The sequence below is a fragment of the Eleutherodactylus coqui genome, chromosome 1 (genome assembly GCF_035609145.1).
Source record: "Eleutherodactylus coqui strain aEleCoq1 chromosome 1, aEleCoq1.hap1, whole genome shotgun sequence".
In the NCBI taxonomy this organism is placed as follows: domain Eukaryota; kingdom Metazoa; phylum Chordata; class Amphibia; order Anura; family Eleutherodactylidae; genus Eleutherodactylus; species Eleutherodactylus coqui.
This window is the reverse complement of record NC_089837.1, coordinates 77036527-77048181: the sequence shown is the minus strand read 5'-3', so window position 1 is coordinate 77048181 and position 11655 is coordinate 77036527.

Sequence of the window (11655 nt, the reverse complement as noted above, 5' to 3'; positions counted from 1 at the left end):
TAAGAAATCCACAGTAACCTTTAAGTAGCCATTATCACCATTGTCTCATTTAAGCCCTCTATACACGTGACTACTGTCAGGCACTTGACAGACAGCCATCCCAGTGATAGTCACTCCTGTGCTATTACACAGGAGTGATCATCGCTCAGTGATTGAAGGTGAAGCAGGTCCAGGGATCATTCCGACCTGCTTACCTCCATTTCCAGTAAACAGGCTGTCGTTCATAGATGATAGAATAATTACATGGAAAGATGCAACAGACATGCTTCAGACTCTCCGAACCCAGTAAAGCAGGCAAGTTTCCCACATGGCTGGGGAATCATAGCCATGTGAGAAAAGAGGTGATTTACTGATTGGTGCTGATGGGTAAATACCTTTTCCACCATTCAAAAAAAATGCTGGATTTGACCTAATAAATATATTTCTTTTGTGATTGCCACTATAGGAACATGTTATCTGTCCTCAAAGCGGCACTATAGGAATACTATAAATGCTATGGGGTGAATGTGGTTACTACTCATATGAGAGCACTATATCTGTTATTAAGGGAACATTGCTCTGCCACTCTTATGGGATCAGAGTGTTTGAATGTCCTGGTTTAGGTGCTTCACTAGCATGCAACAAAACGGGTGAAGGCTCCAGTTTCAAACCCTGTTATTGGCCATCCAAGATGGCTGCAGCAATTTTCTAACTCCCTAATGCACAATGTGCACTGTTCTCTAATTGGCCTGTGCTGATCACATGAGCAACTCTGACCAATCAGAGAGGAGGTATAGTGCATTAGTAATCTAACACAACCAATGCACTGTGGGGGATTAGGTAGTCTGAAGATTGTGTTGGCCATCTTCATTGACCAAAAATAGTACCCGAGCCCAGTGGATGTGAGGGACAGCAGAGAAGAACAACTAAAGTAATAGCCCTGGGAGAGAATTTTGTCCTGAAACCGGAGGGTTGCTTTAATCCTATGTCCTATATTATATTTATATTATATTATATTTATTCCTTTTTTGCAAATGAAAATTGTCCCAATTTTTCCCAGGAACATTCCCAAGACAACTAGAAAAATAACAATGAGCAATCAAATAATTTGACTTCCAGTTTTCTAAGAGTGAAGACAATTTTCAACAAGGCTGGCTTATATTTCATGTATTTTATTTATGTATTTTTAATTTTTCTGGAAAATTAATTTTCACCCCCAAAATTAAAAATCTTCTTAAATTGTGTTAATTGATGATTTTTCATCCTATGAGTTCATTATATGAGTTCCCTGGAATTCAAAGTAAAAATTGTGATACCTTATGCAAACAAAAAATTTTACACTACGGCTATTCTCTTCAGTTCTTAGAAAGAATACATAGCTTATATTAGAAATGTTGAACTTATTACTGCACGGATATAAAACATATGTAAGTTTACGTGATATATTAAATTATGTAGTAAAAATAACGATAACGATCATTCATAATTCTTACATTTAATGGTAGAATTATTTCTATGCCAAACTACAATATTAAAGGAAATATTAAAAATGAAGAAAAATGGAGCCATTTTCTATGTTTAAAGGAACAGGATGTGGGTGGGCTAGTGTGATACTGAAACTTTCTTGTGGCTATAGGACTAGATGTATATATATGCTCTAATGTGCCACAATGTCCTGTACCGTATGTGAGCACTATGGTAAGTGACATATTACTGCATACATTTGCTATTATCGCTAGTAGGTTTAAATTTGAAATACTGCAGACTAAGTTTTTAGTTGTTAGGCCAATTTCTGTGCATTCTTTTCATATAACATCTGTCATCTTTGATGACAGGTCAAGTACTTGTATTTCCCATGAAATAACAATTCTGGAGCATCTTTCTAATAATTCTGCATTGTGCCATTACTTTTTGTAATCCTCTTCAACATTGACTAGGTGTTATCATTCCCGTTCTCATAGGTGTATGTCCTTACACAGCCTTATACTGTCAGAAATGATTGGATACTGTCAATGTGCTGGAACACAGCTCCAACTAGTTGTCATTTCTGGTATGAGTAGTTTGGCACAGGGGAAAGTGACAAGTATGAAGAAATAGACAGGATCGAATCAGTAACTAATAATATTGGTCTTTGAATTAACAAAGCATATTAAAATAAGGAATAGTTAAATACAGAAAGCAATACAGATAACTTAGCTAGAACGGCCTGAACAGGGCCAGTCCCTCAAACAGAGCACCCACCCCGAAAAGGGTAACCCCTCTACGAGAGAGATCAGACAATAAACTAGAGAACTAAGCTAACTGAAACTCTAATGCTACACATAAGAAAAACAGAACAAAACACTCTAGCACAACACATGGTCAGCATACAAAACAGTATAATCAGCGACCTTTGAACTAAGGGGTCAGTTTATATAGCTTTTAGCTTTGACTGATAGGTTTACTAGGTTGAAAGACAACCCAGCCAGCCTATCAGCGCTGGCACAAGAGGGAGTTGTAGCTCATTTAGTCTCCAGCGCTAAATCACAGCTGCATCTAGTTGCCCCATCTGGCACATCACGTCGTCCGGGTTGAAATGTTGGTTTTGCCCCTATAAAAGTCCGCCATGACACTCGTAAACCCCAGTTGTCAATTTATTTATATTTTTTCAGTATGTGGGACAGTGTAATACAGAATTTAAAAAAAAAATCATCATGGTAATGTTTGATGCCATTTTTCTTATGATACACACTTTTGTTACCTTCTCCAGTTTAAAATGCAACAAATGTATCAAATGTTGCACAATGTTGATAAATCTGTCGTATCCTTAACCCCTTAAGAACTAGGGTGTTTTGGTCCAAAAGGACCAGACACTTTTTAGGGATTTTACCCATGTGGTGTTTTTACTGCCCTATTTCTTTTTTCCCTTCAGCTACCAAATTTATTTTTTAGCTGTGTTTTTTTCGTGATAGCTAGGGCTATTTTTTATGTTTTCTTACTTTTTTTCCGTTTTTTAGGAGTAAAAAGCTAAAAAAAAAGCTATATATTTTTTTTATTCTGTAATTTTTTAAACTTTTTTTTGTTACTATTTTTAACATTAACATTATTGACATCATATAAGACCTTGATCCATGACATCATATAGGACCTCTGGAGATCATTCACATTGCCTTTTTTTAATGTCACACTTTTTCACTATAGCTGGTGGATCCATAGGAGCCCCAGTTACAGAGAAAAACATGACCCTGTAGGCACAATAGTATCTAACAGAGCTGACCTGGGTCTGCTAGAACCCAGCAGCTCTGCCTTGCATGGGGCACGCGGTGGTCACATGATCACCAAGTCGAATAGCGTAAGTAACGCTGTCAATTTCTCTCTTCACTGCATAGTGCTCATTGAGTGCTATGTAGCCTGCATGAGACAAGGTAGAGGTAGTTAAAACTGCTTCTGCCTCCTCCTCCAGGTCCTAGACTGTTACTAACTGCTGAGGACCCGACTTGCTCCTTCTACATTGCAGGGGCAGGAGTTGTAATCCCGCCACAGATTTTTACTATTGACCATGATTAACACACAGAAAAAAGCACCGCGAATTTACTTAAGGGGTTAAATATGTCTAGGGATGTGAAGTCACTTTGTACGCCAGCCAGCTAAATCCTGACCAAGCAGCAAGCCACATCCCCTTTTCTAGAAAAGTGTAGTGAAAGTTGTAAAATCTGTTCTTTTTGGTGCAAATCAATTGCACATCTGTCTAAACTGATTTGCATTAAAAAAAAAGGTGCAGCTTAGACCAAAAATTCTGCCCCAACACTAGTCAAAGTGTGCCTCATTGCCTTTTCAATTAGTTTACTAATTATAAGCCACAATGTCTGTCCTACAGATGAGAATGATTTGAGTGCATGGTTACCTGAATGCCATTGTGCCACTTAAAAAAGTGGTTTGGGCTAATTTTTATCTTATATACTGTACATTATCCTACAAAGTATTTGGACACCCCTATCAGTAAAATGGATTGTGTCTTATTAGTATGTCACATATCCGTAACCATGCTACATAAGACGCAGACCCTTGCAGGTGTCAGTCATACTTTGTTATAGGAACTGCACATTATTGGATATACAAATTATGGCACTCGACACCAGCCATCCATTACAAAGTGCAATGCATCGGTCCATCTTTAGTGGTGCAAGGAGCGTCATCATTGCACTGTTGAGCAATAGAAGAACTTTGTACAGAGTGACAAATCCCATCTTCAAATTAGAATAACGTACCTGCGTGTGGAGAATGACTGGGGAACGTCTTTTGCCTGAGTGTGTTGTGCCAACAGTTAAGGACAGCCTAGGGATGTTTTACGTAGCATGGCTTCGGTCCATTGATTGTAGTGACAAGAACCATGAACATGGAGGTGTACCCATACATTCTAGACAATAATATGCTGCCAACAATTTGGCAATGCAACAATGGGCCTTGTCATAAATCCAATGCTGTTTTACATCGGTTTGAGGAAATGGATGTTCCATGATGGAACTAACTGCACATAGTCCAGACCTAAACCCTATTGGACACCTTAGGAACAAACTAAAACGTCGGGTCAGGAAATAGGAACATCATCCATCTTCTCTGAGAGAACTAGCCAGACATCGGACATTAGTAGAAAGTATGCCACGGAGAGTATCCAATGTCATTAGGGCCAAAAGAACCCAACTAAGTCCTAATAATGTAAATAAATACTACTTTTGATTCTTGCTCAGGTGTCCAGTTACTTTTTATAGGATAATGAATATGGCCTCGTTAGACTTAAGAAATTAAGATGAATAAGTTTACTACACCAACCCTACTACAAGATGAACAGGTATGAAAATCTTCATATTGCTCAGCTTTGTTCATACATAGGAACCACAGGAATCTTTGGCTGAAACAAGAGATAAAATAATCCAATTCCTTTGTTATTCTTGACCAGATGTGTGGAATGTTTCCTGCTTACACAGATTTTTGATCTATACGTGGGGATGCTCAGGAGTGTATGGGCATCATTCCATCATTATGAAGGTGCCAAAAAGATTACCACATTGTGCCACCTCACCTACACCTCTGGTCTCCACTTAAAACAGCCCTTCCCTAAAAACTGATTCATTCCAAAGTAGCAGAATTGTGAAAGAGAAGGTAAAAAGGGGAATGTTGTGTGAAGACAAGTTATCACAGATTACCAGTAAGCACATCTCACCACAAGAAAAGGACCTCAAAGTGGAGAGGTTGTTTGCTTCTATCACAACTGAGTTCCTCAGAATGTGGTTGACTCTGCTGCACACATTGCTCTATTGTCTTGTGTCTTGTGTAGAGTGTTCTCCGAGTATCATCTAATGCATGGATCTGAAGAACGTAAACATGGACGGATCTGAACTTTGATTCCTTGGGGTTAATGGAAGACAGAGAATCAAAAGACACAGACCAGTCAGTTGGATGCTTCACATGCAAACCTCAATCTCTGTGACATCTTGACAATAAGAGGGATCATCACAATTGTGTTGAGGTAGGCTGGGACAGAACACTCTATAGATCAGCAGATTATGGGAATAGCAGTAGCCCCAACGCATCTTGTGAAAGGCTGTAACCTAATTATTTTCTTGAGGACATGGCTTAACACTATGAGGCAGTGCCATGAATTCAGTGGGGATAGATACTTTCAAGGGCATAGACAAAGAGGGTGCATGGATAGCAGTTGTACCCAGGTATAGCTACTAAACGCAGGATAGTGCAACCAGCGTTTTCCCCATAGCCATGTAGGGATGTGAAAGCTGGACTGCGAAATAAGCTGATAGAAGGAGGAGTGATGCGTTTGAGCTGTGGTGCTGGCGAAAACTGCTGTGTATGCCTTGGATAGCGAGAGTAACAAACAGAGAAGTCCTGAATCAGATAAGACCCGATATATCACTGGAGGGCAAGATGACCAAGCTCAGGCTCACGGATTTTGGCCATGTAATGCGAGCAGAGTCACTAGAAAAATCTATAATGCTTGGACAGATCAGTGGCAAAAGAATACCCGGCCAACAAAGGACACGATGGCTGATACGGTCAGAGCTGATACTGGCATGGATATCACACAACTGCAAGAAGTGGTGCAAAATTGAAAAATATGGAGGGAGCTCACCTATAGGGTCATCGAGGATCGTGAACGACTAAACAAGTAACAACAACAACAATGGCTGTCAGGATTACTCGTTTACTCCAGTCCAGGAGTGGCCTGAACCTTGAACCGCGGAAGTCTAATTTGTAAAGGAGCAGTCAAAAGCTCAGTAAGAGGGGTTTCACACAGATGAGAAAATCGCACGATTTTCGCCTTATGCGAGAATCAGTAAAAAAACCAGAATATGAAACCAATCATTTACAATGATTTCCTTCCCATCTGCGATATTTTCACTCATGCGTTGTGGAGAGAACAAAAAAAAACGCAGCATGCTCTTTCTTTCTGCAATGTGCGATTTTTTTATCTCCCATGTTTCCCTATGGAGCCTAATTTTAACTGATTTTAACATTAGAAAGTCCTATTGACTCTTGTGATAAAAAATTGTGCGATTTTATCATGAGAAGCAGCGATGTGATGCAAGATTATTATAAAAAAAAGCATCCCTGATGCTCAATAATCGTGGGTACAAAGACACAATTTTGTCCCGTGTGGAACTAGCTTAAGAGAGAGATGTGTTGAAACACGTTCAGAGAAAGAGTGAGAAGGATAGTCTCTGTGCAGAAGCTCTGGAAAGCTGAGTGGAAGTGACCTGGGAGAGCTGAATAAAGTTAACCCTGAGGAAAGGTTGGATGAGAACCACTCTTTAAAGTTACAAGGACTGTAAAACTGATTGCAATTGTGGACATTGTTTTTTTCTGAAGGAAGCCTATTGAAGCTTATTGTTATTAAGACGCTTGCAATAAACTATCCTTAGTTACAGTCACCTCCCTCTTCCGCCGTCTGATTTCCAATGTGGAAAGAGACCTTTTATATGAACCTGCTTACTATATATATATATATATATATATATATATATATATATATATATATATATATATATATATATATATATATATATATATAAATCAAGCTCAGTACATAAATACAGCACCAGAACCAAGATCAATAGAGGGATAAACTTTCAAGCCAGCCCCTGCTATTTAATTTTGTACTTCCTAATACGAACTGAACAATGGTAATGTATGATGAGAGATGTGAGTTCACAAACAAGAATGCTAATACCCAGCATCGCCCTACAGACCATACAGTGACTACATGACCGATCAGAGGCAGCCAGTGGCAGAATAAACAATGACACTTTGACTCACGGCTGACATAATCTCTATTTAGCACTGTTGTTTTCTTCTTCGTCCAGTTCAACATGACAATTTGTTCTGGACTCAACTTGTCTCTTCAGAGGTTGCCACACAGATGTCTTTGGCTCTTTGCTTTTTCATATCCATAATCCTTTTATTAAGATAAACTTTTAATAGCGCCACACATGGTTTCCTATCCTTAGGACAGGTCATCAATAGTTGATCAGTGGGGGTTCACCACTCAGGATCCCCATTGATCAGCTGATCCTCCTGCCAGCTATCAGTACCGCTGGGCCTCGTTGGCGGTCAGAACCACTAATGCAGACATCTATTACACTTCCAGCATCTCATTGCCGGATGTGTGAAAGAAGGCTTCGCTTAGATTAATTTCAATGGCAGTGAAGCTATCTATTACACTTCTGGCCGTGATAAGGGATGAGGAAATCCAATTTCGCTGCACTGACAGGAGGATCAGCTAATCCATGGGTTCCTGCGCAGCAGATCCCCAACGATCAATTATTGATGACCTATCCTGAGGATAGATCATCAATAGTAATTGCCTGGAATACCCCTTTAAAGGGGTTGTCCCGCGGCAGCAAGTGGGTCTATACACTTCTGTATGGCCATATTAATGCACTTTGTAATATACATTGTGCATTAATTATGAGCCATACAGAAGTTATAAAAAGTTTTTTACTTACCTGCTCCGTTGCTAGCGTCCTCGTTCCCATGGAGCCAACTAATTTTCGCCCTCCGATGGCCAAATTAGCCGCGCTTGCGCAGTCCGGGTCTTCTGCTGTTCTCTATGGGGCTCCGTGTAGCTCCGTGTAGCTCCGCCCCGTCACGTGCCGATTCCAGCCAATCAGGAGGCTGGAATCGGCAATGGACCGCACAGAAGAGCTGCGGTCCACGGAGGTAGAGGATCCCGGCGGCCATCTTCACCGGTAAGTATAGAAGTCACCGGAGCGCCGGGATTCAGGTAAGCGCTGTGCTGTTCTTTTTTTCAGTCCCTGCATCGGGGTTGTCTCGCGCCGAACGGGGGAGGGGGGGGAGGGGTTGAAAAAAAAAAAACCCGTTTCGGCGCGGGACAACCCCTTTAAGGTAAACCGGGAGAAATAAAACTGAGGTTTTTGTTACAGATAGCCCTTTAAAATAAGCTAGCTTTATTTTCAGTGTCTTTGTAGTGAAGCTGTATTGTTTTTTTTCATCTTTTCGAACACACAAGTTGTCAGATCACTTTGTACATAATGCAGAGTATGATCTCACTGCCCATCTGGGAATCTGAATGTACAGAACACACAGCAATTTTCAGTGCTAGGAATCTATAGCGTCATGCAGCTTTTGGCTATATGAACGCACGCCCATCGCTCTCCACAGATGCAGAGGGCAGTTCACAACAGAGTTAATGTTTTAGAATTTTTTTTTTTTTTTGCTTTATTTTCTGTTCTAACATCAGGCATTGAGTAACTAGAAGCTGCGTGAATCACTTCTGTATCTGATGCTGGCAAAGTTACTGACAACATAGAGGCCAGATCCCCAACACTTGCAGCTGGTGAAAAGTGGAAATTCCTGACCTTAACGGTACTCTTCCCCTTCTCTAATAAAATGAGCAGTTGTCCCTGAGTATGGGTCATGGAGGGGGAGATGACTTAGTTTATTCTTGTTAAGCAGTCAGACATGCAATGCGGCTGAGCGAGGCCCACACACACATCTGTGGCAGGATGCATGAGGTAAATAGCTGGGACAGTGAGAACACTGAGGAAGCCTAAGCTAATAACACGTTACACTGCTGTGGGTAAACTTGTGTATCATTCGAGTTATGTCAAAATTAGAATTTTGTTTACCGAATCTAATATAGAGTCAACAGAAATCAATAAAAGTTTGGAGAGGAATAATAGTCGTCACTGTGTGCACAGAACCTCGGGTTTGTACGTCCGCTCTAGAACATATCTGGAAATTACTGGGAGGTCTACAGATTGTAGAGAACAACCGTTCAATTAGACATTACTCAAAGGATGACCATGCACATTAGATGCAGATCAGTTGAACCCACAAGATTGGCTAGACCAATCGTTCATTGAACATGTTTCGCGACTTCCCGATTCCCATCTACCCCCCCCAATGACAGATGTCAATGGAGATAAGGATGGGGCAGTAGGATTTCAACTGCCTGATCCTTTTGTTCGTCCGTAAACCACTGTCAGAGGATGGATGGTGTTTATCAGTAGAGTTTGAACCATTCATGTTGAGTGCCCTTGTACTTCTGGTGCATTGTAACGGAAATCCATAAATTAATGTCTGTGTCTTTAAGACAAGTTGTGTAGTGCAAGGTGATGTCGTGGAAGTCCTTATGAAGATACACTGGGTCGTGCCGTAGCTAGGAGCTACGACACTCCTAAAAAGACGTGGTTACTAGCAGAGAACTGCAGGATTGATAGGCCACAAAAAGCATGCTGAGCGCCAAGTTCGCAGTTATAAACTTGAAGAAGTGCCCCAGTAACCGGGGAGTTGGGGAAACCCTTTGGCATGATCCTGCTACAACATCAGCCAGCACCCAGGATTTACCATGCTATCTGTTGACAATAAAGCAGTTTAACACTGCAGAAAGGTCTTGGAACTCACGTCATTGCCTAGCGACGGCGTGGGAAACGCTATACTGCGCATGTTCAACAACTCGCCAGCTGGACCCTCCACAGTACAGAAGAATTCAAGAAAAGACAGGTACGCGGGGTCACCGGCCTGGCACAGGGTAGGATTACGCTGTGGCCTCCCACTTGCGGAATCCGACTACTCAGTGAGAAATGCCCCTGTATCCGCAACTGTAGACACACCTTCTAAATCTATCCCAGACCAGGAAACCGTATCCCCTACTGCCCCCAGGGATTTATACAAGCACTTCAGCGCCTCCGGATGGAGCACATACTTCACATTTTTACCTTTGGAGCAGGGCTGGATTAAAGTTGGTTGATAGGTACTGAGGTGGAATTTATGTCTCTGAAGTGGTTGAATGACCTATGACAGTGATATATAGAAGAAGTTGGCTCATGTGGTATCTTTTTGGAGTGATGGAGACAGCGGAGCTGAAGATTCCCTTAGACTTCAAAAAGAGAACCATATGTTCTCATGGTCAACTCTTTTCGATTGGATGAAGTCACCAAAAAGCCATCAAGTGACCCGTATAAATAGCGACTGTCAGGGACATAGGGTGTTTTATACAGGCAAATGATCGTTAACCAACGTTCACTCAATCACCCAATCATCTACCTTTGTGAAGGTGCCAGGAATCACCCAACAAAGAAGCAGATGCTAATTTTTCTATTGATCACACCTTTGTGCAGTACCAAAGGTCCTCTTGTTGGCAGCTCATCACTGTGTGTAAACAGCTATCTTCTGCGGACAACAATAGAATTATATATGTCACAAAGATCACACAAAAAATAAATCGGAAGAATACAGTAATGCCAAGCGCTCCATGTAAACAGATCTGAATGAATCCTGATCGACTTGCAGAAATGTCGATCAGAGCTCGCTCCTGGTAGAATATAGGCTCAGACTTTTCCATTTGAAACATACGTTTGCTCTAAACTTGAAATAGAATATCTCTACCTCTGTTGAGCAGCTCAGATATCAGTGCTGTTCCCATTTTACGTTTTATGGTACTCGGAAAATCAAAACTTGCCGGTCACCTCCAGCGCTGATGGATATGCTGTAGATGTGAAGAAGCCTCCGGGGCAGGGAAGGCCTCAGGCAGCTTTTGCAGGGTGCTTCAGATCCTCCCTTCTGCTGTGACCCACAATCGAGAAGCTCTGCGAGAAGGCCTGATCAAAATGCCTTGCCAGGTATCTGGAAGCGAATTGGTACATTACCATGGACAGACCACATCGCCGTTCTTGCCCAACAGAACGTTTTATTAACAGGCACTTTGGATAGCAGCGACTATAGCATCCTCTTTCCGTTAGAGAATCGTCTAGCAGTGGGCTTTGTGAGCAGATCGTGCAAAGTCTTCTACTTTAAACAGTTTCTAGCATGAATATGCCACTCGGTATATGGTTTGGATTAAAGTTTGGTGTAGCAACACTCGGTCTTTAAGCTTCACAGCAACCTTGGTGAGTACAGTGCTTTCCCTTCTCCTTGCACTAATATCTGCTGCATTACTCACTCACTTCCATTACTAGGTAGAACTTTATCAGTTTTGGGGTTGTTTTGTTACAGGAGGTACCACCTCCTTAGCTACCACCCTGTGCCAGTGTGTTATTTCACACAGTACCTGGTGGTGTAAGAGAGAGCACAGGAGAGTACTTATGTAAAGGGGAAAGTGCTCTCCCTGCACTCTTTTTTACAGAAGTACAAAATCTTTAAAGAAACAGTTATATACAAAAA